The sequence below is a fragment of the Trichosurus vulpecula genome, chromosome 4, assembly GCF_011100635.1.
Source record: "Trichosurus vulpecula isolate mTriVul1 chromosome 4, mTriVul1.pri, whole genome shotgun sequence".
In the NCBI taxonomy this organism is placed as follows: Eukaryota; Metazoa; Chordata; class Mammalia; order Diprotodontia; family Phalangeridae; genus Trichosurus; species Trichosurus vulpecula.
The window spans coordinates 216775551-216801699 of record NC_050576.1 but is presented as its reverse complement, the minus strand read 5'-3'; the positions used below and the strand labels follow the sequence as shown (position 1 = coordinate 216801699).

The 26149-nt window shown below is 39.2% G+C and overlaps 2 pseudogenes; one reads left to right on the top strand and one right to left on the bottom strand.

Annotated features, from left to right (window-relative positions):
* The first annotated feature begins 4639 nt into the window (after positions 1 to 4639).
* On the top strand, positions 4640 to 5217 carry LOC118848453 (annotated as a pseudogene).
* A 12213-nt stretch (positions 5218 to 17430) lies between these two features.
* Positions 17431 to 26149, bottom strand: part of LOC118847017 — an 83878-nt pseudogene continuing 75159 nt past the window's right edge.

Below are 26149 nucleotides of genomic sequence, written 5' to 3'. Positions count from 1 at the left end.
GAGTCAGAGGATGTCGTATGTGATCTAAGGCCATCAAGGCTAGTCCACCCAATATTTGTCTTACAGTTACAACTGCTAAGTGGGCTGAGTGGGCCCACTAGGTTACAGCAATGCACCCTCTCCACAAAAGGACAGCTTTCAGCTCTGGACCCACAAACACAGCGGACTGGATTCAGTCCTGGAGAAGCCTAGACCTCTAGAAAAAAGGTCAGATCCTTTTCATTTCCCTTTGAGAAAACTTTAACCATAAGATAAAACCTAAAGTCTTCTCAAGTGGGAGAATAGAAAGGTACACAACATACAATGGAAATTGGGTATGAGGTCGGTATTTATTTCTTAAACAAAAGAAGTGCTTAATATAAAAGGCTCTGGAAAGTATGCATTGACTATAGACTTAAGCAATCACTAATTTATAACTTATAATGACCGCTATACTCTCTAGAGAATCTGAGACTTAAAGAGTATAAATATAAAATATACATATATTTTAGAATGTAAAGAATATAAATACAAAGCATTTGGCATGACTGTGGAATAGGCACTTTCGATTTCTCCTTGGCTTTACCTTGTTCTAATAATTCCCTCTAGATTCATGTGTTCTTGCAAGCCAGGCCAAGACTTGGGCTCCACCTCTTGTCAGTGGCTGTCTTCTCTGATGCAGAAACTCCCCTTGCTGCCAGTCAGCTCTGACTGAAGGACTCAGGATTTCCAACCTCTTGATCTCATAATGATGTCTCAAGACTGGACAGACCTCTTCAGATTGCTGCATTGTCACCTATGGTCTGGCACACACACCAAGATTGGTTGAGTCCCCCCACTCTAGCTGTATCACGGGAGTAGTCATTATGTTGCCAAAGTGAGAGAAGATGTCTACAGCATTCCTTACCCTTCTCAGGATAGATTCAAATAGTCCAGACACGATATGTAACTAGGAACTGGAGAGAGACTGGAGTGGGGGGGGGCGGGAGTGGGCGGTCCACTTCCTTTTAAAAAATCCATTGTATCAATGATTATTCTTGCACTGTGGCCAGTGAGGGGATTGCTTTGACATCTCAAACCACAAACCTTTCAGTGCTGAGTTCCATTTCTCTCTGCAGTTCCCAGAAGTTTCCAGCAGAGATCTGGCATACATCTCTTGTGATTGCCCCTAAAGGCCAATTCAAACCCCACTTCATTTGTATATGCAAATGTTCATACTGATGTTTGTCAAGTTCACAATTAAAAAAATTAATTTTTTGAAAAAAAATTAAATATAGACATCTAGCCGAAGAAACAAAAATCATGTGGAAACAGAATGAGCTAGATAGAATTCCTGTCATCTTGTCTGGATGTCTTATCTCATCTTATCATCTTATTGGAGTTATCTCAAAGTTGCTTTCAGCAAGCCTGGTACAGAGTGAGTTTACATATAAATAACTTTTATTCAATTACAAAAAAGCTCCCATTTCATCAACTTGTATAATGGTCCACAGAATATTAAATATAAGAAAAATTAGAAGGATAATGACTTGCTCTAGGATCATTTTTATTTCAACTCCAAAGAAAGATGAGAATGAGACAACAGTAAAAAATGTCATCATCATTTTATTACCATATATGATAAAAATGTTAAAATTAGAAATCTTTCTGATGAGCAGACATAACTTCACAAAGCAACAGAAAAGGCTGGCAATTAAGTATAGGCTCCCAGATTTGTTGAATGCAATTGAAAGTGCTTTACCTTCAGGTAAAGGTAGAGACACCTTCATAGGTGGAGCCAATAAAACATCTAAGATCGAAGAGGCAACTAGGTGGCACAGTGGTTAGAGTGGCACAATGGACCTGGCATCAGGAAGACTCATCTTTTTGAGTTCAATTCCAGCCTCAGACACTTACTATCTGTGTGACCCTGGGCAAGTCATTTAACCCTATTTACCTCAGTTTCCTCATCTTAGAAGGAAATGGCAAACTACTCCAGTGTCTTTGCCAAGGAAACCCTAAATGGAGTCACAAACAGTTGGACGTGACTGAACAAGACGAAAAGATCTAAGAGCAGATTCAAAAGATACTCTATGACTAAAATCCCGTGAATGGATTAATAGACTGGTTTGTACAATGGCAATTCAGGCTCAGGCCATTGTCACAAGAAATTATGGAAAAGTTATTCTTAATGAGTCCAGATATGTGAATCCATGCAGATTATACAATGAAACAATAGAAACTGGGCTAAAATTGAACAATTACAAAATACATAGAGAGACTTGCTCTTGTGGCCAAAATTATGCATCAGAAGTTCAGTCTCTTTAATAGACTAACAGACAGTAAATCCCCTTGTTACAAATGAGGACCTCAAAATATACTTCAGGATTCGACAAATACATTGAGAATAATACATAATGAAACTTCAGCATTATTATAGATAAAACCATTGTTTGTACGCACCCAGACAACAGAAGCCATAAAACATTAAAACAATATTTTTAATAGATGTTGACACACTGAATATCATAATCTCTAAACAACATAGAATGAAAAACATTGATAATATGGCGACCTAGTGACAGAAATCAAAACAGGGGGCACACTATGAGATATGTGTCCCAGCGTCCTTTCTGATCTTGGAATTGTCCTGAAGATGCTTCTTTCAGTGATCCTACAGAATATGAAATTACAGTCCAATACTTTTCCTCAATTACAAAATGCAATTGTGGATGAAAATCTACTCAGGCAGTCATCCATAAAACATTAAATATAAAAGAATAATAGGAAGGTAATAACTTGTTGCAGAACAATTTCTATCCGAATGCCCATGAGAAGAATAAGATAAAAATAGTTAGCAAGCGTTTCTTAAGCAGTTACTGTGTGCCAGGCACTGTGCTAAGGACTGGGGACACAAAGAAAGGGGAAAAAATGGTCTCTGCCCTTAAGGAACTCACATTCTAAAAGCAGACAACATATAAATTTTATGTGTGTGTGTGTGTGTGTGTGTGTGTATACATAGATGTGGATGCAGATGTGTGTGTATAGGACATATATCTATATGCCTATCTATTGATCTATCTTTTATCTATCTATCTATAGAGTGTAGGTGGAAGACTGTTGTTTGTCCTTCATTCTCAAGGAGGACTATGACGCTAGGAAGGTGATGCCATGAATGACTTGCAAGTAAATTGGATTTAAGTGAGACAGTGCCGTGCAAAGTCACCAGCCTCACTTTTCGCTCTGGAGCCATCTGGGTCCAGTGACAAGACATGAGTTAAGACAACTGGAGATGGAGGACAACCTCTAAGGGTATGCGCTGTGAGAGTATTAAGGGAGACTGCAAAAAGCTTTCTACAGAAGGTGGGATTTGACCCAAGTCTTAAAGGAAGCCAGGGAAGTCAGGAGATGGAGATGATGAGGTAGTGAAGGAAACATTCCAAATATGGGGAATAACCTTTGCAAAGGTGCAGGGTTGGGAAGTGGAGGGCACAGCTGGGTTGTGGGCTATATAGAAGGGAGTAAAGAGGGAGAAGACTGGAAAGGTAGGAAACAGCCAGGTTGGGAAGGTCTTTAAAAGCCAGAGGACTTTACATTTGATCCTAGAATAGGAAACCCCTGGAGTTTGTTGAGTAGGGGTGGTTGTTGGGGTGGTAGTTGTTGTTGTCGTTCGGTGTCGTTCGTCCTTCGTTCTTGAAGAAGACCAATGGCATCGGGAAAGTGATGCCTTGACTTACAAGTGAATTGGATTTAAATGAGGCATAGCTATGCAGAGTCATCAGCCTCACTCTCTCCTCCAGAGTCATTGGAGTCCAGGCAAGACAAAACTCAAGATGACTGGTGATGGCCCAGGAAACAAGTTTTACAGAACAAATCCTTTTATTAAGGGGATTTGTTCTGTGCAGTTTGGATTCAGCCAAAGAGCCACACTTGAGGACCTAGAGGGCCATATGAGGCCTTGAGGCCACAGGTTCCCCACCCCTACACCTAAACAATAACAGGGAAGTTGAGAAAAGGAAACAGTTTTGGGGGAAATGTGTATTTACATAGTTCTTCAAAGTTTGCGAAATTCTTAATATATATTATCTCATTTCCAACTAACAGCTACCCTGGGAAGTAGGTTCTATGAGTATACTGATGCTCAGTATACTTAGGTGACTCACTCATGATCACAATGACAGTAGTTTTTAGTAAGTCAGTCAATTAGCATTTATTAAGTAACTACTGTGTGCCAGGAAAGAGGAGGGGAAATAGTCCCTGCTCTCACAGTCTAATAGGAGAGACAACGTATAAATAACTATGTACAAAAAAGCTATATACAGGAGGAAACACTTAACAGAGGAAAGGTAGGAGAACTGGAGGGCTTGGGAAAGGCTCTTTGTAGAAGGGGGGATTTTAGCTTGGACTTAAAGCATACCAGGGAAGCATGGAGGTAGAGATGAGGAGAAATAGCATTTTAGGCGTGGGGCACAGCTGGTAAAAATGTTGCTAAAGGAACAGCGAGGAGATCGGTGTCATTAGGTCACAGAGTATGTTAAGAATAAGGGCACTGACGTGGCTGCCATTGGAAGCCTCCATCTTGCGGGAGCGAAACCAAAGCCACTCATGGGTGAGGAGGTTGGAGGCTCCTCAGGAGCGAGGACGTTCCCTTTGCCAATGTTCGACACATCACACTTGGAACATGGGGAATATATATTGCTAACTTCTTCAAGGGGCTCTTGGGCCAAAAAAATGTTAAAACAGATTCTAACGGTTGGTCTGGATGTTGCATTCCAGACAACTATTTTGTACAAACTGAAGCTGGGTGAAATAGTAACCACTATTATAGTTTCAAAGTAGAAATTGTAGAATACAAAAACATTAGATTCGTGGTGTGGGATGTAGGTGGCTGGGACAAGATTCCACGCCTATGGTGCCATTACTTCCAGAACACAAAGACAGATCTTTGTGGTTGACAGTAATGACAGAGAATGAGTGAATGGGGCCCGGGAAGAGCTGATGAGAATATTGGCAGAGGTTGAGCTTAGAGATGCCGTCTTATTAGTGTTTGCTAACAAACAGTATCTTCTCAATGCCATGAATGCAGCTGAAATCACAGACAAACTTGTACTGCATTCTTTTCCTCACAGATACTTGTACATCCAAGCAACCTGTGCCTCTGGTGGGGATGGACTCTATGAAGGCTGGACTGGTTGTCCAATCAGTTCTAAAACCAGAAATGAATCAACAAAAGTTCCTCCTCCCTCTTTCCTTCTCTCCCTCTTATTTCCTCCCTTTTCCCCTTTGCTTTACTTTCATGGGGCAAACTGTGCTTTGTGGTGTTGAGTTGAAGCTTTTTTTTTTTCCTATCCCTTGTCACAACTTGTATTATACCATGCTGTAAATGTGCTGTAAAAGGCCGGAAAACAGGTTTCCTATTTAATGTAAATAGTTTTTGTTTCCAATGGGGGCGGTTTCTGGCACTCCTATGTAATATTATTCAGTTTTTTCTATTGTAAAAAAAACTCACCATTTAGTACTGGGAAGGGATATTAAACACATGGGCACTTGGGTTATTCGGGGTTAATGTGCAGCAAGCACAGCTGAATGCTGCTCCTACTGGCTTGTGAGATCTGCATTGAGATCCATTTTGATGGTTGGTTTTTCAGTGTATTTTTTCAACGGTAAAAAATTTTCAAAAGACAAATAAAACACTTGAACACACAGAACAGAGAAATATGCTTAGTGTAGGTTTTGCAGTAACAACTTGAGTACCAGACCATCATAATTGTCTGCAGTTTCTCTTTTGAACATTGAGAAATGAAGACAAAAATCAAACAAGTGACAGATTTTGCATAGTTAAAATGGAATTCCAGGTAACGCTGTCTTTGGATATCTGTGTATTTCATAGAGTCTGTGCTTATATTTGTGCTTACGTGTATACTTATCAGGAAAAAAAACTCTGAGATTGTGGTTCAGAGAAGACTGCGCATTAGATCTTCAATCATAAACCGTTTATAACTAGACTCCCCCTTACTGCCCCCCCCCCCATAGTTCAGGTCAGGCTGTACTTAGTTCTCCATCACACTTGAATAACTTAGGAAGGGCACAATGATGGCTGGTTATAAACACTAAGAAGAGCTTTCTGACATATTTAGACAACAAAAAAGCCTTTTAATTTTGGTGAAGTGTGTGGTGCTTCTGTTTGAAACCTCTCCACAGTAAGAACAGCCTACATTAGCCCCAAAGCTTGGCTGGAGATATTTCAAAAACACAGTCGAGAACACCAGGCATTTCTCTATGGTGTCTAGGTTTTGAAAGAAAATAAATTGAGAATGAAAGCTTGGGGAGTCATTTCATTCTAGAAGTATTCAGGCCCATTTTGGACTGATCCCTCTATCTGTATACGTGTGAAATGTCCTTTACTACCCCTCATTACTGCAAGGCTCAGATTTGCCATCTGAAAAAAAAAGATCTTTACTTTTTTTCCCTTTTGTATTTTGATAAACACTGGAGAAGCTGGAGCTGTTAAACTTCATCTCAGGAAAAACTCGGAACTGGTTTGTTTGGTCTTGTGGAAACTTATTGCTTTCAATACACAATTAGTAATAAACTGTTTTGTATACTTGTTTTCTGTTTTCATCTTGACAAGCTCTGTCGTTAAACTATTAGAATGAAATCTCTGAACTATTAAAAAGAATGGAAGAATAAGAGCTTGGAAGAGAGTAAGGCACAAGAAGACTAGAGGATAGAAAGGGGCCAAGTTATAAAGGGCAGAATTTCAGAGGCAAGATTCCCATTATACTTTCCTACTTATACGTAAAAGTATCTATTTTTTAGAAATGGTAAGCATCTTTTATGATTCTCATTTAAATGAGGAAACTGAAGCCCAGAGAGATAAAATAACTTCCTCAAAATAATACAGTTAGTTTGTGGCAGAGACTCCCGGCTCAGGGCTTTTTGTCTCCATTTGAGAGCTGAATAAAGCACAGTATTAACTGGTTCACCATGAGGTTGAGAATGTACTAATCTCCAATGTCAATTCATAACTATTTATCATGCTTCCAGCTGGACTAAAGTATGACCTCTAGAAATAAGAGAAATCCACTACAGCTAGATTTGAGAAACAAGGAGTTAGTCATGTTCCCGTCGGTACGGAGGTATTTGATGTCTGAGGGTAAGGGGTATTTATATCTCTCTATATGCTTTCATTCATTCAGCAAATGTTTGGGTAACTACTCTGTGCTACAAAGATGATTAGATTGACAGATCCCTGCCTCCAAGGGCTTCTAATCTATATACTCATATCTATTCTAGGGAGGAACATCTAGATCGAAACCCTGACCATTTAGGGAAGGGGGGAGGGAATAAATATTTGTTAAGTGCCTGCTGTGTACCAAGCACTATGCTAAGTGCTTTATAAATAACTCATTTAATCCTCGAGACAATCCTGTGGGGTAGATGCTGTTATTATCCCTATTTTACAGAGGAGGAAACTAAGGCAGACAGAGGTTAAGTGACTTGCCTAGGGTCACACAGTCAGGAAGTGTCTGAAGCCATATTTGAACAAATCGTCTGCCTCCAGGCCCTTGATCCACTGTTCTACCTATCTGCCTAGGTCCATTAATGGCCACAAGCTGGACAGCAGCTGTGGACTGGATGTAGCACCCAACTTGGAATCAGGAAAATCTGGGCTCAGATCTCATCTCCAATACTTACTTATCTAAGTGGTCATGGAGTTAGCCTCTGTGAGCATCAGTTTTCTCATCTATAAAATGGGAAGAATACCTATAGCATCAACCTCGAAAGGGTCCATGTGAGGTTCAAATGAGACAATCTATGTAAAATGTTTTATAAATCTTAAAGCCTGTATAAATGTCTATTGTTATTACCTTTGTTGTGATTATTAGGGAGGGAAGGCAATAAGTGGCATGACAGGGTTGATGAAGCCTTTATTGGAAAGGAGGGGGAGAAGCCAAATCTAATCTCCCTTTCCCTTACTAACCTGTCCAGAAACCCAGCCGTGTTGTCATGACAACTCCCAACAGGCTCAAGCTGACTCCATAGCACCACAATTAATACAGACAGGAAGGGGCTGAACCCAGTAATATGGAACCCAGACCTAGGAACGGGGAGAAGTTGGTGCTCCACCACAGCAGTAAAAATCCACAGACCAACACCGAACGCGGTCCAAGTCGCCCAGAAAACTGTGGTGCACAAAACAGTAGAGAATTGTAATATATTGTGGATAACCTCATATTTGGAAAATGATGGCTTGGCCCATTCTATTTCATTACTGATTCTCCTCACCCTCTGTCTTAATCACTTTCTAGAAGGGCTGGATTACTCCCCTCCCCCATGCCCTCCTCCGCCTTCGCCCCCCACCCCCCCACTACTCTACTCCCACTGCTGATTCCTACCTGAAATCTTAATCTTGTGCAGAGAGGAGACAACTGAGCTGGTTGCCATGGGGACGCCAAGGCTATCACATAATACACAGAATGTTTTATGGCATATGGAGAATGAGCAGAGGGAGCTGGGCAACTCCCGAGAAACAATGAGCCCCAGCTTCTGCTGGCACATCCCCTGGCAGAAAATCAATTTAGGTTATGGGGAGATCTGGGGAGGTTGGACCAAAAGCTAAAGAGAAACAAATGTTTTCAAATGGGTTTCCATGGAGTAGAGGAAGGGAAGTCGTGGTCAACTTCAATATATCACCAACTGCCCCTGTTCTTTTTTTTTTTTGGCAGTAGCTGGGGTCCGGGATGGGGGGTAGGGGGAGAGGACAGCCAGATAAGGAGAGATCTGAGATACAATGGGGAGTCAAGGATTTTAAATAGTCACAGTGCCAATTTACTTTGAAGCATCTCTAATGGGGCAACTTTTAAGCATCTTTTTTTAACTTAAGCATCTTTTATTTTCTCTCTCTCTCTCTGTCTCTCTGTCTCTCTCTCTCTCTCTGTCTCTCTCTCTCTCTCTCTCTCTCTCTCTCTCTCTCTCTCTCTCACACACACACACACACACACACACACACACACACACACACACACACGCACGCACCATAGCTAAGCCGGGCACTTGGGTTTAGAACTGTGAGTCAGGGAGGTAGCGTGTGGGAGAGTGAAGGAGGTGCCCCTCACTTGCACACACACGGAGAGCTGTCATCACGGTCTATGTTCATTCAGTGAAGTGTACCCGAAGCAGGCTGAGAGGAGGAGGAAAAATGGAAGAGGAAGAATAGGAGAAAGAGGATAGGAGAGGATTACTGGGGGATGGGCAGAAGGGAAAGAGTAGTACCGTTAAAAGGAAAAGGATAGGCTCATATTTCAATTCCGGGAAAGATAATAACGATAGGTCATATTCGTATAGAGATTTTAAGGTTTCAAAGTGCATTAGATGTTATCTCATTTGATTTAAACAATCCTTTGAGACAGGGACTATGAGGAAGCTGAATACAGCATAGAGGGACAAGCACACCAGGTTTGGAGAAAGAGGACCCAGGTCAAAATCCCTGTTCTACACCTTACTCCCGGTGTGACCTTGAGCAAGATATTTAGCTATCGGGGCCTCAGTTCCTCCTACATGAGATGAAGGTGTTGGACTGGATGGCTTTGAAAGGGTGTGCCCTATTTATACTTCAACAAAGTTAAAGTTCTTAGGATCAAAGATAGGGACAATGATGCATAAAGATGAGGCCCTTTCAGGTCTAAACTAAGCGTTCCACACCTTGAAAGAGGTATGAGGCTTTGGCTATCCCCATGCATATGAAAAGACCAGAAAAGAAAATGATCTGCAACAGAGCCCAGAGTACCTTAACATCTTTGTCCCCAGACACTAATTTTCATAAGATCCCAGAAGAAATATGTGAGATGTAACTATGGTCACCATAAGCAAGCATGGGGTCCCTCAGTGAGGGAAACTTGCTATAAACCAGGAATAATTCTTGAAAAGGAGAGGCCATATCTATTCTATCCCTACTTGCCGGTGAGGGAAAAGCCTCGAGCCAAGATCCTGAGATCTCAGAGGAGAGTCTTCTGCCAATCCTAGGCTCTGAAAAAGTATGATAGTGCTCCCTATAAAAACGAAATGAAACATGGTAGCACAGAAAAAGTACAGTCACACCCAGCAGAGCCAGAGACTGGAGGTGTAGATACTGTAGCTCTCCCTGAAGAGTAAGCCAGGAAGTCTAGCAAGGTTGACCTGTCTACCAGAGACCTTGCACCCTATGAAGAGCCAAGCCAGTGGCCAAGTAACTCACTGGCCCACCAGTCAACCATTTCTGCAGCATCTGTGCCCAGTGAGTAGTTGTCTTTTGGCCAAAAGACCAGCTTAGCCCAGGGGATTGACCACAGTAGAGATTCCATGCCTTCTCTGTAAAGAGAAAGCCCAACTCAGATACTTGCCCATGTGAAACTCCATGCCCTATTCGGAACCCGTCCAGCTTAGTAGCAGAGTGACTCATCCTTCACTGATATCATGCTTCACAATGAAATTTGTAAGGAGAAAGAAAAGACAAGGCTCTCTAATTTCAGAGTTGTGAGTTACCTGGGCTCCCAGGTACTCCCTACAAGTATGCCTCATTACTATAGTACTTTACCCTTGTGCCCACTTAACTCAATATGGGTGTATTTGTAGGAGAGTGCACTTCAGGTGAGGGTGAGTAAATGCCTTCCCTAAGTTTGGGCAGCTAGGTGGCACAGTGGATAGAGCACTGGGCTTGGGATCAGGAAGACTCATCTTCATTTTCAAATCCAGCCTGACGCTAGCTGTGTGACTCTGGGAAAGTCACTTAAACCTGTTTGCCTCAGTTTCCTCATATGTAAAATGAGCTGGAGAAGGAAAGAGCAAACCACTCCAGTATCTCTGCCAAGAAACTCCTAATGGACTCACAAAAAATCAGACACAACTGAAATGATTTAACAATAAAAAAGCTTATTTAATAAGAGTTAATGGGAGGTACACTCATGAGGGCTCACAAGCTACACAGTGTTAGGACAATGCCCAATCGCAGGGATGCCCCTATATAACCTGAGGCAGCAGTTTCTGAATTAATCTCACTTAGGGCACCAATTTGAATTAGGGCTATTTCTTTGGGTTTTGCAGGACTCTTCTTAAAATGAAAAGAACTGACAAAGTTTTCCTACCCATTTTAATTCTGGTATTAAGCAACAAACACCTCTCCAAATGAATAATTCTTTGGTAAATCATGTACACACTAGCAAGGGGAAAAAATAGCCCCAACACAAAACATCCAAATGATATTTATTGAAGTTCAATAAGGATAAGGCAAATCTCTAAGTCTAGAAGTAGTACAATTCACTTTTGAAATAAAATTTTATTTCTTTCCAGTTACATGTAAAACAATTTTTAACATTCATTTTTAAAAATTTTGAGTTCCAAATTCTTTTCCTTCCCCCCCCCCAAAAGATGGTAAGAATTTGATATAGGTTATACATATGGAATCATGCAAAAACATATTTCTATATTAGTCACCTTGTGAAAGAAGACACAGACCAAAAAAACCCACAAAAAAATAAGAAAGTAAAAAATAGTATGCTTCAATCTGCATTCAGACTGCATCAGTTCTTTCTCTGGACGTGGATAGCATTTTTCATCATGAGTCCTTTGGAATCGTCTTGGATCATTGTGTTGCTGAGAAGAGCTAAATCATTCACAGGGGACCATTACTGTTACTGTGTACAGTAACAGTTCTGCTCACTTCACTTTGCTAGTATCAGTTCATATAAGTATTTCCAAGTTTTATGAAAGCATACTTATCGTCATTTCTTATAGCACAATAATATTCCTTTACAATCATATACCACAACTTGTTCAGCCATTCCCCAATTGATGGGCATCCCCTCAATTTCTGATTCTTTGTCACCAAAAAAGAGCTGCTATAAATAATATTGTATGAATAGGATCCCCCACCACACACACCTTTTTAAATCCCTTTGGAATACAGACCTAATAATGGTATTGCCAGATCAAAGGGTATGCAAAGTTTTATAGTCCTTTGGTCATAGTTCCAAATTACCTTCCAGAATGGTTGGATTAGCTCGCAACTCCACTCACAACAGTGCATTAGTGTCCTAATTTTCCTACATCTCCAACATTTATCATTTTCCTTTTCTGTCATATTAGCCAATCTGTTAAATGTGAGGTAGTGCCTCCCATTTTAATTTGCATTTCTCTAATCAGTAGCGATTAAGAGCATTTTTTCATATGACTATTGATAGCTTTAATTTCTTCATCTGAAAACTGCCTGTTCATATACTTTCACCATTTATCAATTGGGGAATGACTTGTATTCTTATAAATTTGACTCAGTTCTCTATATTTGAAAAATGAACTTTAACCAGAGACACTTGCTGTAAAATCTCTCCCTTCACCCCATTTTCTGCTTTCCTTCCAATCTTGGTTGCATTGATTTTGTTTGTATAAAACCTTTTTAATATAATCAAAATTATCCATTTTGCATACTGTAATGCTCTCTATCTCTTGTTTGGTCCTAAATTCTTCCTTTATCTATAGAGTCTAAATCATGCGCCCATTTTGACCTTATCTTGTTATGTGGTATAAGATGTTAGTCTATTCCTAGTTTTTGTCATACTGTTTTCTATTTTCCCGATACTTATTGTCAGATAGAGGGTTCTGGTCCAAAAAGCTTGAGTTTATCAAACACTAGATTACTATGATCTTTTATTACTGAGTATTGCATACCTAATTTGTTCCAGTGATTCACCACTCTATTTCTTAGCTAGTATCACCATTTTATAAGACAGTTTGAGATCTGGTATAGCTAGGCCACCTTCACATTTTTTGCATTAATTCCCTTGATATTTGTAACAACAATGTTGCTAGCAGCTGTTTTGTGGGTGAAGGACCTCCAGCACACAGAAGGGCTGCCAACACAGGTTCTCTGATCTGCTTTTCTAAGGAAAATAACTTTAAGGGGTTAACAATCTCACTTTAATTAAACATACATATATCATTCACTTAGTTCAGGGGGAAAAGATCAGCCCCCTGAACTTCAGAACAAATACAAACAGAAATTACAAACATACATTATAAACAGAGCAAATAACACAAGCCAGTCTATGTATATTGTTAAACCTGAAAGTTTGGTTGAAAGAGGCAAACAAGCTAGGTGATAGAAAAATCCACATTGTTTATTATTTTCCCTTAAAGCATAGCTAAGCTAGCTTACTTGTATGTACAAGGAGTCAGAGCATAAGCTCTGGCTGTCTGAAAAAAGCAATGAGAAAACTTTTATGCATTATTTTAGCAGACCCAGCAAGCCTGTGTTACCTTATTTTTATGACCCCCATGTATGTTTAACCATGATACAAGAAGAGGATTTTCCTTAATGGAATAGGTTTGTAAAGACAAGAGTGTTGACAAACGTCAGTTAAAGTATATACCCATAGAATATTAAGTGAGGTGGTCTTCTCAGGATTGGGGTCTCATTCCTTAATGGCTAACAGGGGAAAAAATGTCCTTAGTTCAGTCTGATCAGACCTTGTTGACAGAGGTAGAGGTATTTCCTGAGCAAACTTTTAGAGAACAAAGAAGCCTAGGTCCTGGATCTTCTTCCAGTTACTCATTAATTCAGGCTCTGGGTCTGGTTGAAATTAAAAATGATATAAAATGGTATAAAATGTTCCACAATAGCAATACAGAGTTACCAGAGAAGCACCAATATCTGGGTTATCAAAGCTGAGGGCATGGCTTCAATGGCTTGTCCAGAGTCTTCTTTCAATGAGTGTGACCCCAAAAGCAAAATGCCAACCTCAGAGCTCTTGTACTGTGTTCAGGACCTTGAGGGCTGGGGCCAACTTAGCATTTAGGGTGTGGGAAATCACTAACACCAGGGTGAGGGAAAATTCCTCAGCCACCAGCACCACATCATATACAAACCAATGATTCTCAACCTCCCCAGTGCTGAGAAGCATTCCAAGACAAAAGATCCCACTTTGCTTGCCCCATTCAAACAAAGGCCAGTCTCAACAAAGTCACTTGGTTGCCTTATGGGATCCCAAAAGAGAAGAACAGCAAAAAATCCTGCCCTGATTACCATTACAATATTCTTGATCTTTTGTTCGTCAAATGAATTTTGTTATTATTTTTTCTACCTCTATAAAATAATTCTTTGGTATTTTGATTTATATAGAACTGAATAAGTAAATTAATTTAGGTAGAATTGTCATTTTTTAATTTTAGCTCAACCTACCCATGAGGAATTAATATTTTTCCAATTGTTTAGTTCTGACTTTATTAGTGAGAAAAGTGTTTTGTAATTGTGTCCATATAGTTCCTAGATTGGTCTTGGCAGGTAGATTCTCAAGTATTTTATGTTGTCTGTAGTCACTCTAAATGGAATTTCTCTTTTTAGCTCTTGTTGCTGGACTTTGTTAGTAATATATAGAAATGTTAATGGTTTATGAGGGTTTATTTTATATCTTCCAATTTTAGTAAAGTTGTTCATTATTTCAACTAGTCTTTTTAGTTGATTCTCTAAGCATACCATCCTATCATCATCAAAGAGTGATATTTTGTTTCTCATTACCTCTTCTAATTCCTTCAATTTCTTTTTCTTCTCTTATTGCTATAGCTAGCATTTCTAGTACAATATTGAATAATAATGGTGGTAATGGGCATCCTTGCTTCAGCCATGATCTTGTTGCCCAATTCATTTTCTGGGAGGTAGGAGGAGAGGATGAGGAGAGACTGATAGTTTACCAAAATGGATTCCCAATTTTCTCCTTTTGCACAAGAAAAGTCCTGTCTCTGACCTTAGACTGTGCATTCCTCTGGGATAAGGACTGTCTTTTACCTTTCTTTGTATCCCCAGTACTTAGCACATATCCCCAGCACTTGGCATATAGTATGGGGTACTTGTAGGCAGTGTTTGCTCACTTCCCAGAGTTTCTAGGGCAGTGGTTGGTGAGGAAGCAAAGTGTTATCTGTTACCTCTACTCCTCCAGATCCATACTTTGGGATCTCTGAGCAATATAATTGGTTGTGAAGGCAAAGTGGGGAAAAAGGGAAGGTGGGGGTAGGAGGTGGAGAAAAAGTCTGACTCATTCCATGTCTGATTTTGGGGCTGTTCTCATAGAGATGGAAGTTTGCTCTTCATGGCCTTGGCTGGATTCTGAGAAACTCTCTTCTCATGGATGAGTCACCAGCTCATACAAAGAACAAAGCTGCCGAAGTTTGTTCATTGACTGAATTGCTGATTTGACTCAACCCTCCTGAATCTGTCTCTAAACCCTTAAGATTGCTATGCGTATAGTGAAAAGGTTAACATCCATTCAGGGCTTTAGGCCAAGTAGTTCATATCCTAAGGTTTATTACATTGCTGAGATGGGCCAGCAGGTAATTTTCTCAGAGGTATAAAGGGCTCTGATAAACACAGTTCTGTGAATATGATCATTGTGGTAGAAACAATATCTACTGGGGTCCCTGCTATGTAGGCTAGGCTAATCCTTTTCCTTAAAGGCAGGAAAGTTGTCTGAGGGATTTATTTGGTCTATAGGGCTAAGCTGTTGATGTAGAACTAGGTCCTGCCACATAGAATGGACTCATTTTGTCTAAGACCCTGCTCTATAGGCTGGGCTATTTTTCCCTAAAAGGCAGAGAAGTTTGTGTGCGTGTGTGTGTGTGTGTGTGTGTGTGTGTGTGTCTACACAAGGCCTACAGAGCCATTGTGCGGACCTCATTGTTGTATGCATGTGAAACCTGAACAGTCTACCAGCACCATGCCAGGAAACTGACTCGTTTCCATTTGAATTGTCTAAGGAAGATTCTGCAGATCACTTGGCAAGATAAGGTATCAGACACTGAGGTCCTTTCTCCAGCTGAACTGCTAAACATTCAATCTCTACTGCAGAGAGTGCAACTCCGATGAACTAGCCATGTTGTTTGAATGCCTAAAAGACTATTTTATGGAGAACTCACATAAGGTGAGAAGTCACACAGAGGTCAGAGGAAGCTATACAAGGACACTCTCAAGGACTCTGAAGAACTGTGTAATCAATTGCATGACATGGGAGACACTGGCAAAGGACTGCCCCGCACGGCGCGCCCACATCAAAGAGGGCATTGTGCTCTACAAGCAAAGCAAATTGAAGTAACTCCAAAGACATGGGAGATGCAAAAGATGTGTTCCTTGAGGACAAGGATGTGTTTGGCCTTTCTTTGTATCCCCAGTGCTTAGCACATAGTAAGAGGTGTTTGCTGGGCAGTCTGCTCACTTCCAAGAGTTTCTAGGGCACTGATTGATGAGGAAGCAAAGTGTTGTTACTTCTACTCTCCCAGATCTATACTTTGGGATCTTTGAGCAACGCATCCACACCCAGTCTTCTGAGCTCATATTGTTCTGATCAGCCACAGTGGGACACATGGTACCTTGACCCCAACATAGTGATGTCATTTTGCTCCTCTTCTAAAATGAAAGACAACAACCAATCAACCATTCATACATTCACATACACAAAAATATTGAAAAACAGTCAGCGCATATATATGCACATATAATTTATCTAAGACCTTTGCCATGTAGGAAAAAATGTTATCACAAACTGTTAGTTGCTTTAAATGCATTCTTCCCACTGAGCTTTGATTTTGGATTTGCCAGTGGGCCTTTTGACATACAAAAGGATAGTTTTTCCTTGATGGTTTTATGCTCGATATACCTTGCCTGGACCTTTGAATTCAAGGTCAAAGGTTTCAGTCTCAATTTTTCATTGGCATAAATTAATAATTTTATACTTGCCATTACAAATGACATTTTTATAACACTGAAGAGTCATGAGATGAAGGAACTATTTCATGTGTTTTATCTAAATTTCTTTTTTTATTATGCGCTTGGCAAAACTGAGTATTTCAATGTACAAAGAACAGAAAGAGAATACTGTCTATGAAGCCGGACTTCTGTTATGTCTAGTTTTCAAAAGTATATATTAAATATAACACTATAGTAATTTGTTTCATGTATTTTTTGATGGAGCCATATCACTTGGTATCCTTTATGTGCATGAAGTGATTCATAAGATATTTTGGTATGACTCCCTCTTTAACTTAGAAACCTTACCCAGTTCTATTTAGGAAAGAGGATAATGTGTCTAAGGCTAGACAGAACTGTAATATGGTTGAACTGTCTTTCTGTAAAATGCTACTTTTTATATCTGTAGCACTCCATTTAGGCTACCTTGCCACTCACAGGTCATTTTCCCCTGGGGACATCTACTCTATCACTGTACGCTCTATCCACCAGAGATTTTAATGCACTCACTAGTGCATTTTTCCATTACTCTAGCCAGTCAGCAGACAGAATTAACATAAGGCAAAAGCTCTTACTGAAATGGCATAACAAAAACAAAAACCCGGTAAAAAAACATGTCTCCCATGAATATGGTGAATGCTCTCCCACGAATACAGAGTCAGTGGCAAGATGTAACTGTAGCCAAGGCACAAAAGATGAGGGACAGGTCATTCCTCTAATGATGTGGGTTTGCTCATGTCTTCATAGTGCTCCTGCAGAACTTTCATCTGAGGGGAAGCTGATGAAGTATTTTGCCAGTGGATGTTGCTACAAAGGGGCGGTTTGGCTGAAGAGAGTTTACCTGTCCGTGCAGAACGGGCACAGACCATGCTTGACTCTACCCTCAGGACTGGGCCTTGGGCAATATCTTCCTTCTGATTATGCCTCCTACTTCCCTCTTCCTTCCTCAGCCTCAGGTATACATGTTCAAAGTGAACCTGCCAGTTGGAGATAAAGAGATAAGCTGGAGATTTGTATTTCCCTGCTACTTTGGGGAAGCAAATTAACACAGGTTATTCACGAAATTTGTAAAAGCTCTGAGTCCACAGGTGACTAGACAGTCACTAGACTAGAGAGGAGGCTCCCATCCAGTAACATTCTATAAAGTCAAATAGCTACTTTTTTGTTGTTGTTTAATCATTTTTAAGTTGTGTCCAACTCTCCATGACCCATTTGGGGTTTTCTTGGCAAAGATACTGCAGTGGTTATTTCCTTCTCCAGCTCATTTTACATATGAGGAAATTGAGGCAAACAGGGTTAAGTGACTTGCCCAAGGTCACACAGCTAGTTTGTAGCCAGATTTTAACTCAGGAAGATGAGTCTTTCTGACTCCAGGCCTGACACTATCCACTGCACCACCTAACTGCCCTTCCATTAACTACAGGCTATAAATTTCCCCTCACTTCCTTAAAAGTAAAATAAAGGAGTTGAACTAGTGATTCCTTCCCTGGAACCACAATTTTAGGAAGGTCTCCAGACCTGTTTCATCTCATTCATGCCTAGATTCACTCCCCAGACTCCTCCTCTTTTTCCTGACTTGCTACTTTGCCCTTCAAGGGTCCCCTTACTCCTTCCTTCTCCTACATGCTATCTTACCTTATTAGGATATAAGCTCCCTGAAGAGAGAGGGACCATTGGTTTGCTTGTATTTGTATCCCCAATTCTTAGCCTAGTGCCTGGCATGTGGGAAGCATTTAATAAATGATCTATGTGTCTTTGTGTCTGTGTGTCTATTTGTCTATCTATCTATCTGTCTGTCTTGTTGTTGTGTTTGTCCTTCTTTTTCAAAGAGGACCACAGCATCAGGGAAATGATGACATGACTTGCAGTTGACTTTGATTTGAGGGAGGGAGGGCTGTGCAAGGTCACCAGCCTCACTTTCTCCTTCAGAGCCATCTGGATCCAGTGACCTGATATTCACCAGGATGACTGGAGATGGCCCTGGATGCACTGGGAGTCCCTAGCCATTTTAGTCAAAGGCCTTTTCATGTACTCACTTAGAGTGAGGTAATGCCCATTCAGTGAATAGGCCTCTTTAAGAAGTGAGTCAAGGGATAGCCCCTTTAATTAGAAAAAAAAGGAAAAAAAATCAAGCTGGTAGGGCAAGACTCTCAGGGTTGTTGTTTCAAAGAGAAACAATTACCATTGACATTCACTGTAAGCCAGGAGGGCCCAAAATGCAGCCATTAAGTGGAGCTTGGGCAGGGACCTATTCATGAGCTTCACGATAAAGTGGGTTTACCAGATCACTGGATCCAGATGGCTCTGGAGTAGAAAGTGAGGCTTGTGACCTTGCACAGCCCTCCCTCACTCAAATCAAAGTCAACTGCAAGTCATGTCATCATTTCCCTGATGTCATGGTCCTCTTTGAAAATGAAGGACAAACACAACCTGTGAGCAGATCGAGCTGCCTGAAAGGGGACCCAGTTAGTTGGGTAACTCAGCTCATCCTGTCCCTCTCCCTCTCCCTTTCCTTCTCCTCCTCTCCAGAGAAAGGTAAATTTTCATCTGTCTGTCTAACCACTTACAGATGGTAATAGAACTGAAAGAGAAACAGAAAGTGGTGTAAATTCATCATTTTCCTAGCAGTTTCTCAGGATAGGGGTAGTTCAGTAACTCCCTGCTGGATCACCCCATAGCCCATAAGCAAGGCAGTGATCAAGCAAAAGAAAGATTCCAGCTATTGGAATTCTTACAGTCAGGTCTCATGCAAAGCTTTCTCCATTGCTGTAACCTCTCTCTCTCTCTCTCTCCCCCCCTCTCCCTCTCTCTCCCCCTCCCTCCCTTCCTCAGTTCCTCCCTATGACATTCAGACTTCCCCAGACAAGCATAATCCCATATAGACCCAATCATGATATAAAGTATTCTGTTTCTTCTTGAGCTGAAAAGAAACATCCTTCATGTCCCAGGAGATCTAAATGAACCCAGGGGGGAATTCATCTGAACCTGACCAAACATCCCATTTCACTAGTATTTCATGAGTGACTATGAAATGTTTGAGTCAATAACTATGGATCTTGTCTGGTCCTGCCATTTTATGTTTTACAGAGGAGTTAGAGTGTCTATGCTTTATTTAATGTAACTTTTCCCCTCTCATTATGTTAATGGTGTGCAAATTTTTATGTTTCTTAATTGATCCAACCTGGTTTTTTTGTTATTGTTGAACTTCTAGCAGTCATATAGATCACCAGAAATTTTTTACATTTTCCTCTTTTGAGGGATTTCCCTCTCACCTAATTTCTTTGCTTCTTAAGCTTCTGTAGCAAAGTTTTTGATTGACATTTAATGGATTATTTTGTTCTTTGCACTTCTTTGACTACTCATGTCACCTTTACCTTTTGCACTTTGCTTTTAATTGCCCATTAAGGAGAATTTCTAATACACTTTTATTTTCCAGATTCCCTTTCCAATGTTTCTTTTTTGTCAGCTTTAATCGGATGCTATAACATTCAAGTTGTCCACTACCCATACCAGCTCTTGTAATCTTCCATTGTCTTTCCACAGATCTTCGAGAGCTCTCTTCAATGGCTTCTGCCATTAGAGTGTATGAAACCTGTTCTTAAGATTATTCCTTGATACCCTCACATTTCTTCCTATGGTCCTAATTGTGGTGGCAGCAATTGCATGGTTTTCTTTATGTGTACAAGTCCTGAAGTACAGGATGTCCCAAAAGGATTAGTTCTGTTTTAAGCTTTAATAACTTAGCGTTTAAGCTTCAACAGCTTAAAACTTCCCTAAGACTTTTGGAACATGCTGCATCTTCATACTTTAGGTCAAATATTATGGGAAAATATGTTTATGAGGATTATAGCAAATGGCAACTTAAAAAATAATTCTTATAGTTGGACTCATGCCATCCAACCTAAAAAAAAAGAGCTTTAAAAAATTCTTAAAGTGCACGTCTTTTCAAATTCATTGGAGATCTGTTTTTGTCATGTGTTCAATTTTTTAAGAAAAGATTATTGCTATTTTGTTTTTACATTACTTACATTTCCATATATATACACATATACATGTATTCCATATACATATATACACACATATACATATATTTAATATGTATCTTCCCCTTCTCACTCCATTATAGCAAAGAATAAAAAGGAGAAGAAAAAAGTTCATCAAAACTAAACAACACTTTGATGCAGTGCTCCTCACAGATAGTCCCTATCCCCTGCAAAGAAGGGGTAGAAGTCCCTTCTCAACTCTTTTTATTTAGACTTCCTTTCTATCATTATGAGCTTGAAGACATCGACAAACAGGAACATTTGTCTAAAGAAAGAACAGAAAATGAGGACTACATATAAAGTTGTGAATCTCTACTATAAAATTTTTTTTAATTTACAGTTTAACATTGTACCTCCAATACATTCATAATTTACATTTGTAAGTCATAATTTTTAAGTCATCTCCTAATCCTTGGATACCTGCTGCAAAAAGTGATAGTATAAATTTTTTTGGCACAAGTCTTTTGATTTCTTTGCAGTATATGCAGATATAAGAGGCAACACAGGTTCAAAGGGTATACATAGTTTAGTGGCTTTTGGGGGACAATTCCAAAGTCATTTCTCAGATGATTGGGTCAATTCATAGCTCCACCAACAATGCCTTAGTGTGTCTGTCCTCCCACAGCCCCTTCCACATTGTCATTTTTTGGTATCTTTGTTAATCTGATGAGTATGAGGTGAAATCTCAGACTTGTTTTAATTTTCCTTTTTCTCATTATGAGCGATTTGGTATTTTTCATATGGTTGTTGAAAGGTTGACCTTATTCTTTTGAGATCTTCCTATTCATATCCTTTGACATTTATCTATTATGAAATAGTTCTTTTTTGAATGTTAGTATTGATTTCCCAGATATTGGATAATAGAGATATATCAAAGAAATGGGATATAGATATTCTTCTCAGTTAACTGTTTCCCTTCTTTTCTCTTCTGATTCTTAACTGCATTGATTTTGTTTGTGCAAAAATTTTTCAATTTTATGTAATCAAAATTGCCCATTTTAACTCCTGTGATTCTCTATATCAACTGGTTGGTCAATAACTCTTCACCTATCCATAGTTGTAAAAGGTAGCCCCTTCCAAAAACCTATTAATCTAACCTATTTATCGTATGAACTTTTATATGTAGGTCATTTATCCATCTGGAGCTTATTTTGGTATATAATCTGACATGTTTGTCTAACTAAAATTTCTGCCAGCAGGTTTCCCAGGAGTTTTTGTTAAATAATGAGTTCTTACTCAAATAGTTGGAGTTCTCAAGCTTGTTGAGCACTATTTTAATAGCCAGAAGAGTCTTTGGCTCAACTCTTCTAGTCCCATCACTTGTAACATGATTCTGATACACTTAAGGTTTAAATTGCCTCAGTTCTAATTATAGGGCAGCTAGATGGCACACTGGATAGAGTGCAGGGACTAGAGTCAGAAAGATCTGAGTTCAAATCCAGCTTCACACACTAACTAGCTATGTGACCCCGATCAAGTCACTTAATCCTGTTTGCCTCAGTTTCCTCATCTGTAAAATGAGCTGGAGAAGGAAATGGCAAACCACTACAGGATCTTTACCAAGAAAACCCCAGATGGGGTCATGAAGAGTTGGACACAACTAAAATGATTAAACAATTCTAGTTAGAGCTGGCTATTGAAACTTTCCAACAAGCTTCATGGAGATGTAGTTCTACCTTCCTCATCCTGAATAGGCCTTCCTGGCTAATGTTAGAACCCCCACTTTTTACTAGTGGTCCATGTTCCTTGACCTAATTGCACCCCCCATCTCCCACCCCAACCCCCAGTGATGTGACAGCTGCCATGGCAGGCGCATTGTCTGAAAACCCAGGGTGGCTCTAGGCCAGGCCTGTATAACATATGGCATGCCAATGGATTTTGAGTGACCCATGAAAAATGTAAAAGAAAGTAAAGATGTAAGGAGTGCTTTGTCTGTGCCCTGCTTACTAGCCTTTCAATAGTCACTTTTGTGCCTGTCATGTAACTTGGCGGGTGAGTCGCCACTGTGCACTTGTGACCCCTGGCAACCAACCATCGTCAGTCTGTCTGTCTGTAGTCTGAGAGAAGGGAATGTTGTATCTTGTCACTGTGTGTTCAGTCGTTACTGGCACTAGACAAGGACAAAGTGAGTGCAGCCATGTGTTAATGCACCTGATTCCCACTATGTGATGAGTGGCAACTACATGAGAGCTTTTTACCCTCCCTCACTGCACAACTGCCCTCCAGGCTGCATGAGTGTCTGGTGCTCCCTCCAAGGTCAGACACTCAGTTCAGTACTTCTTTGTACATGAGCAGTTGCTGTGGAGATTTTCTGGTTGTAACATTAAAGATTTTGGGGTGACTTTGTAAAATGAGCAATAAAAAGAAACAGAAGATCGAGTCAGAATGTAGAGTGTTTTATTTGGAATGGACAAATAGATGCTTGTTTACTTACACGAGAAACAAAACATTGTGCTTTGTTCGCTGACAAGTAATAGCTGTTCAGAAGGAATACAATCTTTGACACCATTTTGAATCAAAACATCCTGACTTAAGCAAATTTGACACCAATGAAAAACAAATTAAAGTGTCCAAATTGTTGAAAAATCTCAGTGGCAAACAATGGTTTTTCAAGAAAGTAAACTCAGAAAATGAGTTAGTTTTTAGATTCCTAATGAAATAGATTTCAAACATGATTCCAGAGTACAATGAACTGATTGCTAACAAGAAGTGTAATACGTCCCGTTGATTAAATGTAAACCATAAGAAAACCTGAAAAAATGTATTAAAACTTGTACCATTTAACAAAGTAATTTTTTATGTTAATGTGATTTCATGATGAATAAAAATCTTAAGTAATAAGTGTAATTCATTAGCATGAACTGAAATTTCCCTTTTTTATAATAAGTTAATTTATTTATTTTTAACTTTCAACATTCACTTCCCTAAGTTTTAAATTTTCTCTCCCTCCCTCCCCCCTCCCCAGGACGGCATGTAATCGAATATAGGCTCTACATATACATTCCTATTAAACATATTTTCACATTAATCATGTTGTATAAAAGAATTAGAATAAATGGGAGGAACTATGAGGAAGAAAAAAAGAAAATAGTCTGCTTTAATTTGCATTCAGACTCCATATTTTTTTCTCTGGATGTTGATGGCATTTTCTATCATTTGGAATTGTTGGAACTCCAGTCTTTTAGAATTGTTTTAGGTCCTTGCATTGCTGAGAAGAGCTAAGGCTATCAAAGTCAGTCATGAAACACTGTGGCTGTTACTATTTATAATGTTCTCCTGGTTCTGCTTACTTCACTCAGCATCAGTTCATATAAATCTTTACAGATTTTTTTCTGAAGTCTGCCTAGTCATCATTTCTTATAGCACAATAGTATTCCATTACGTTCATATACCACATCTTGTTCAGCCATTCCCCAATTGATGAATATCTCTTCAGTTTCCAGTTCTTGGCCACCACAAAAAGAGCTGCTATAAATATTTTCATACATGTGAGTCCTTTACCCATTTTTATGATCTCTTTGGGATACAGCCCTAGAAGTGGTATTACTGGGTCAAAGCATATGTACATTTTTATAGCCCTTTGATCATAGTTTCAAATTGCTCTCCAGAATGGTTGGATTAGTTCACAACTCCACCAAAAATTCAATTTTCCCACACCTTCTCCAACATTTATCATTTTCCTGTTCTGTCTTGTTAGCAAAATTTCCCTTTTTAAAAAATAGGGTTTATTAGTGGTCTCATGTCTCTGTGCTCCCCAAGCAATGCTGTCCTTATGTACTTACATCTATGTTATTGTGTATGCCTGAATTTTATGGTGGGTCCTCTTCCCTTCCCCTACATCATCATTGCTTGCAATAAAGCTTTGCATTAAACTGACTCCTTTCATTTTACATGTTATTCTCAGCACCCAAATTCATTAAGGGGTGGTTTTCCTCAATGTTTCTGGCTAGCCCATGAGCCTTTCATTAGACATAAACTGGGTACCCTAATTAGGACTTAATCTATTGATAGCCACCTACACTGGGGGAGTATGACACTGTTAGCCGACTTGTAGAAAGCAAGGGTCAATAAGGGGAACCCTATGTTCTCCCAGGAGAGACTCTTTTATGCCAGAAAGTGTTTATGCCAAAATTGACATGTTGGGGATTTTTTTTATTTGTAGCTTTTCTAGTTATTTTGTTTGCATACCTAATTCATTGATTTTTTCCTTTTTATCCTTTCCTGTTTAGTATTTAGAGACATAAATTTTCCTTTGGCTGCAGCCCAAAAGTTTTGATATACTGTCTCATTTTTGTCATTTTGTCATTTTCTATGGTTTATATGATTTGTTCTTTAATCCACTAAATTCTTTAGGATTAAATTATTTAGTCACTATTTAAATTTGAATCCTTTCTTCAAATATATTTATTAATTATAATTTTATTGCATTGTGTTCAGTAAAAGATATGTATAATACTTCTGCTTTTCTGCATTTGTTTTTAAAGCATTTTTGTTCTATGGTTAGTTTTTTACAGGTACCATAAATAGCTGATAGCTATGTATATTCTTTTTTATTCCTTTCTATAAGTGCCAGAGATCTATCATATCTAACTTGTAAAAGTTCACTCAGGTTCTTTCACATCTATATCTATATCTATATCTATATCTATATCTATATCTATATCTATATCTATATCTATATCTATCCATACCTAGATTTAGGTCTATAGATATAGATATATGTGCATATATACACATATATACAAACACATACATAGACACGTATATGTATGTATGTGTATATGTATGTATGTTATATAGCATTTTAAGGTTTGTAAAGCACTTTATAAATATTATCTCATTTTTTCCTCACAACAAATCTAGGAGGTAGGTGCTATTAATATCCCCATTTTACAGATAAGGAAACTAAGGCAAACAGAGGTTAAGTGACTTTCACAGGATCACAAAGCTGATAAATGTCTGAGGCTGGTTTTGAATTTAGAGCTTCCTGAATCCAGGTCTGGCATTGTACCCACCAAGCTTTCTAGCTGTCTTACTTTGATGCTATGCTATTTGGTATATGTATACTATATTAAATATTAATATTATTTCATTATCTTTGGTGTCTTTAAGTATAATGTTGTTTCTCTGCTTATCTCTTTCAACCAAGTCCGTTATTCTTGTCTGAGATCCTGATTAATATCCCTACTGTAAAAATTTATCTGAAGCATAGTAAATTCTGTTCCAGTCCCTCAATTTAGCTGTTAGAATCTTTATGTTTCAAGTGTGTTTCCTGTAAACAGGCTATTGCTAGATTTTGCTTTCTAATCCATTTTGCTATTCTCCAATTTATGGGTGAATTCATCCCATTCACATTTACTGTTATGTTTTCTAATTGCATATT